Source organism: Anoplolepis gracilipes, chromosome 17, assembly GCF_047496725.1.
Source record: "Anoplolepis gracilipes chromosome 17, ASM4749672v1, whole genome shotgun sequence".
NCBI lineage: Eukaryota > Metazoa > Arthropoda > Insecta > Hymenoptera > Formicidae > Anoplolepis > Anoplolepis gracilipes.
In genome coordinates, this window is record NC_132986.1 from 3,679,238 (window position 1) to 3,685,518 (window position 6,281).

Here is a 6,281-nt window from a genome sequence, read left to right on the forward strand (position 1 = left end):
TATATATATATATATATATATATATATATATATATATAGTAATTTTTTATTGATGTATGTAAAAAAATTCTGATATATAAATTATTTTAAATAATGGTGACTAAATAGCTAATGAAACAAGTAGTGATATATTGGGGGTTCTAACTCAGATGCTCGAGGGGGGTGCGGGGGCGGGGGTAACCCGCGGGCGCGGGGGGATGACGTCACGCAGGTCCGCGACGCGGTTTGTAGACGCGGGGTACGCGGGGATGGGAGGAGAGGTCCGCGACACAGCTGTAGGTCCGCGACGCAGCTGGTAGACGAGGGGATTGCGGAGAGGGAAGAGAGGTCCGCGATGCAGCCGGTAGACGAGGGGATTGCGGAGAGGAGAGAGAGGTCCGCGAATAGGGAGATGGATAGAGAGAGACAGCGCGATAGGCGTTCGCAACGCGGTAAACGGAGACGCGTGGTATAGGATATAAAATATATAATTTTATATATAAAATATAAAATATGAAAAATCTAAAATTTAAAATTATAAAATATAAAATATAAAGAAAAAACTAAAAATAACAGGCGGTAGGGTGACGGGGAACGCACGACGGCTGCTTCTGTAACAGAAAAAATGAACATTTATATTAGTACCTTAAAAATACACAAACTTTTGAGCGTATTATATAGAGATACTTACAATAGGGCTCCTCTCCGAACAATCTGTGGAGTATCCGAAATATGTCGACATTTTCTGTCTCCGCGTCTAAGAAAGCGGGAGCGCGGGCTGTAACAGAAAAGAAAAATGAACTTTTTTTTTTATTAGTACCTTAAAAATAAATATTTAAAATTTGAGCATACTTATACGATAGGACTCCTCTCCGAACAATCTGCGGAGACAGAAGATATCCGCGTACATGTGCGGATACTCCGCGTCTAATTCGTGGGAGTAGGGATTATCGGCCCACAAATTTTCCCACTCCGCACACTCCTTGCGATAGGCCCGCACCCAGCGCACCTCCTGCATGTGCGCTATGCTGATGTACCCAGGGATCGGATCAACACCTATTTCGAAAATCTATAAAAAAAAAACATAAATATATTATAAATAAAAAAGCGTATAAAAATAATAACTACTTACATTTCCAAATAGAACATCCAGTAGCGCCTGGAATAGGGCGCGGGCCATATTTCGCGCTTTTTGGAGTGCGCGGCGATGGTATCGGCGATATGGCACCCATTCAGGTACCCGTAGGTGGCGGTACTCCGTCTCGAACATCGCTTCAATAAACGCGACTACTTGCGACATTCTTAAATTCTTTACAAAAAGAACTGCACTTCACAAATCAACTCACTGGATCACAGTCAGATACTTTATGCTAGCTCTAGCGGAGGCTAGGTAACGTCTCGGTGAAAAAATGGGTAGGGGATGTGCATGACATAACAGTTAGTACAAATGCTTACTCTTCACAGCTGATAAAAAAATTAAAAGCTGACGCGGACTGTCGCTCTACACAGCATTCATACAGATAATTATAATTGAATAGCATAAAAAATATAAAATATACAATATAAAATAGATAATATAAAAGATAAAAAAAAAAATTAAAATAAGGGTAGGGAGGGAGAGCGCACCACAGCGTCTTCTGAAAAAAAACATCATTATTAATATCTCTAAAATTTTATAAATGATAAATACATACACAAATCATGCAGAACTTTTTTGTTTACCATATGTGTGTATTAATTGCGTGAGAGGCAAATCGCTTTCTTCTTTCTTCTAAAAAGTCTATCTTTCTTATTCTTTTTATCAGTAGCAGCCTCACTTTTCGAAGATACCTTATTTCCGGAACATCTTCAAATTGCATAAATTCTATATTAGTATTTTCCTTGACCACATCACATAAAAAGTCTATTTTGTCACGGATCTCGAAAAACAGTTTTAATGATCTCGTATGAGTCTTTGGCAAACCAATTTCACGATTTCGCAAAAACTGCGCCACAGAAGTCACAGAGCCACCGATGGCGTCGGAGTGTTCTCTCCACTGCATCTTATCGCGACACTTACACAATAATAGTTTTTATTTTTCATGCATTAGTCTTCTTTCGTACAAAACGGACAAAAATTGCACGGTATTAATTGATACAGCGGTCTCAGACATCTACCACATTCATATAAATCATGAATTTGCTGATAAATTTCACTTTGATGTGTGCGCACCACATCGCTCCTAATCTGTGACCTTTCCGGTAATAGCATGAAACACGATATACAATGTTTAACAGAAATCCCAGGTTTATAATAAAAAGATATAATGCACAGCCGTTTCATTTCATTATATGTACGAACTTGTACATCGTCTAACGTATGAATAATAGGTTCCACAACATCACTGAAATCACTAGAATTACCGTCAAGAACACTATCGTGTAAGGATTCTACATCTGAATCAGAATGCTCGGACGAAAAGTCCATCGAATCGGACGACTCGGCAAACTCCAACGAATTGGACGAATCGGATGAAATGTTCATCAAGTCATCCATAAGCACAAAGTTTTTATCAGATATAAAAAAAAAATGTCACAAGGTCCGCAAACTCGCGTTTTCTTCCAAACTCGCTTTATCAGATGCGACAAGATTGTCACAAGAATGGTCGCAAACTCTTTTATAGCACACGCTCCACCCAAATATATATATTTTAATGTCACATCTCTCATCTCCGTCTAACTCGAGTATCACGTCTCATCTCCCTCTAACTCGAGTATCACGTCTCATCTACATCAACATTTTCAACATCTTTAGCAGAATGAATGTAGATCCAACTATATACATCATACGTTTTATAAAGAATAGGCGAAGAAAGAAATAATAAAAATTAGTAATAAAAACGGTAATTTATTTATTGCAAACATTATAGAGTAAATAATTTACAGCACATGTTAACAATTCACAATCTACGAGTGATTTGCCGTCAAACGCATCACTCTCACGTATCACTTTTACCGCATCGTAAACATTAGTGATATTGTTGCGTTTCAAAACGCTAACAAATTGTTTAAACTTTTCATTAACAATATATGTATTCTGACACAGCCAGAAATGCATATGATCGATACAGTCTTCAAAGTCGAATAAATGCACCAATGTTTGCGGATGCATATACAAAGAATTATTAGACAATGTTAATTTAACAATCTTGGAATCAGTTAATGTAATCATTTGGATAGATAGATCGCAGATCCATAATAGCTCACTTTCAGTCGATTGTACATGTCGTTCAATATCGGCACGTTTCTGCATCAATGAGTGCCAGGTAACAATAGGCAATACTATTTGATTGCCTCGGTTATCATCAACAAGTAATTCCACATATGACATAGCTCCGACGCTTATTCCAATCTCCAAGTATTTGTATGATGTCGGGGTCAGAGCATATCTTCTTCCCAAGATACGACCCGCGCGACGAGACTCGGATGAAATGCTACAAAATTTTAGAAAAATGTTATTAAAAATATAATATTAATATATAAATATTAAAAATATTATTTAAAATTAATATAAATAATAAAAATATTATTTAAAAAATAAAACTTACTCTCTCTTTGGCAGAGTGTCCATAATCGGGACGTAATAATTCATGTTGCTTCCTTTAGCGGAGACCACAAACGATTGACACGATACTAAATTATTTTAAGTATTAAAACACAATTTAGCACTACACACTGCAATGTGGAGGGGGTTATTGTTCACAATTTAGCACTATAAATTGTAATGTGGAGGGAGTGATTGTTGATACAGCAAGTTTTTTTTCTCCAAGCGCCTATATACAGCTGCTAATTAATAATTACATCTCCAAAGATTTTAGCTGAATGCGCTTAAAATTTTCCATGCGTCGAAGTGCGACAACATTTTCTGATGAAATTACACCTGAATATTCTAAATGTACGTGACAAATTATCAAAAAGTAACTCGCAGCTGCATGTAATTTGAAACTACAAATTATCCATGCGCTAACGAATCTTACTAAAATGTTTAAAGTGTGCGTGATAAATTCGCAGCTGCATGTAATTTGAAACTGCAAAACTTTCAAGCGCCGATGTGCAGCTGCTAATTTTCGAAATACAGCAAAAAAATTTTTTCGGCATAACGTCATCGTTAGATGACAAATCCGCAGCTGCATGTAATTTGAAACTACAAATTATCCATCCGATAATGAATCTTACTAAAATGTTTAAAGTGTGTGTGGCAAATCGCGAAATGACAACTATATGTAATTTGAAGCCGCGGATCTTCCGAGCACCGATATACGGCTGCTAATATTCGAAATATGACAAATCTTTGAGATGACGTGACCCATAGGTGACAATCCAACGAGATATCTGCAGCTGCATGTAATTTGAAACTGCAAAATTTTTGAGCGCCGATGTGCAGCTGCTAATTTTCGAAATACAGCAAAAAAAATTTTTTCGACATAACGTCATCGTTAGATGACAAATCGCGACATGCGTGATAGAAACGTCTATGAATCGCGATATAAAATCGCTGCAAAGAGGTGCACCTTCATTATTTTCGAGTCGTGCATCTTGTTCGGTCTGAAAAACATGGCGAAACAAATTGTGTGGGAACAATCCACCTGGGTAAATTCAGTGGAGGAGTACATTGCGTGGCAATGTAACGAATGTATCGAGTCGTTGGAAGAACAAAGTCGAATTAAACGACCACGGTTATCGATCGGAAATCGACAATCACTGATTGCTCGAATCGCGCGACTCGAAGGACTGAAAAATGTGTTGCGCAGGTGTTTCGTACACGCGAGTGCAGGATGCAGTTCGCGAAAATGGATTGATTTGGCGAGAGATCGATACGGCGTTCGAAGGTCGTATCTTGATTGGTGCGGTTATAAATTATAATCATATCGAACCTCATCAATTTTTGGAAGACGCGAGCGACATTGTGCTCGAGCATGTGCGAGACGTTATGCAAAAGCACAGCAGTGTGAAAGTGAATACAGCGTTTAACAGCGAGTTTGTGGCAGGCGATAAGCGCGCCAATAAATCAATCAATACGAGAAACTTTGAACTCTTTCAGACATCTGATTTACGCGAGTGATATGAGCGGCGAGTCGTCGAGCCCATCCTTGCATCGCTCGAAGAATTTTAGGAACGCGATAGCGGATGGGCATTATCGCGTATACTAAATTTGACTGTAAATATAAATAAATATAATCCTATGCGCGCCGGATGTTACGTGCAATTACCGCGAAAGATAATAATGAAACGAGCAGTGGTTAACGTGCAATCTCAAGACAATGCATGTTTTGCGTGGGCGGTGGTGGCTGCTCTGTATCCAGTTGAAAGAATCACAGACCGACAATCATCGTACCCACATTATACAACAGTACTGAATCTCCAAGATATTGAGTTTCCAGTCACTCTTAATCAAATTAAAAAATTTGAAATTTATAATGACATTTCAATCAATGTGTATACCATCGAGAATGAAAACATTATCTCGTTACACCTTACGGAGCAAAAGAGGGACAAGCACGTCAACTTGCTCTACGTGCAAGATGCGCGAGATATCGGACATTTTGCGTGGATCAAGAATTTATCCAGGCTCGTGAGTTCGCAACTCAGCAAACACAAGAATAAAAAATATATCTGCAATCGGTATGTATACTTAATAAAACTGTCTAAAAATATTTAAAACAAGGATGTAAAAAAAAATTTTAACTTTTATTTTACAGATGTATGCACTATTTTCACTCGGACGAGAAACTACAGTCGCATACAGTAAACTGTGGAAAGATGAACGATTGCGCTATCCGGTTACCGAGCGATAAGGACAGGCGGCTCGCATTCGCCAACTACAACAGGAAGGAGCGACTACCTTTCGTCGTGTATGCCGACCTGGAGTGCGTTTTGGTGAAAAAAGAAGAAGAAAATTTTTATCAATATCACCAAGTATTTAGTATCGCTTATTATGTACATTGCTCGTACGATAATTCATTATTCGCGTATCATTCTCGTCGCGAAGCCAATTGCGTTGCATGGTTCGTCGACGAACTTAAAAATTTGGCGCAACGTGTAGAAAATATTTTAACAACCAATGTCTCCACAGTAAATTTAACGCAAGATGAATGGAAAGAATTTCGAAGCGTGACTCAGTGTCATATATGTGAAAAACCATTCGTGGAAGATGATGATACTCGCGTACGCGATCATTGTCATTTGACCGGACGGTACAGAGGTCCCGCGCAATCAAATTGCAATCTAAATTACAAAGAATCTTTTTGCATTCCAATAGTATT

At 38.3% G+C, this 6,281-nt stretch overlaps 1 pseudogene; it reads left to right on the forward strand.

Annotated features, from left to right (window-relative positions):
- Positions 1-4,572: 4,572 nt before the first annotated feature.
- Positions 4,573-5,677, forward strand: LOC140675326 (uncharacterized; annotated as a pseudogene).
- Positions 5,678-6,281: the final 604 nt, after the last annotated feature.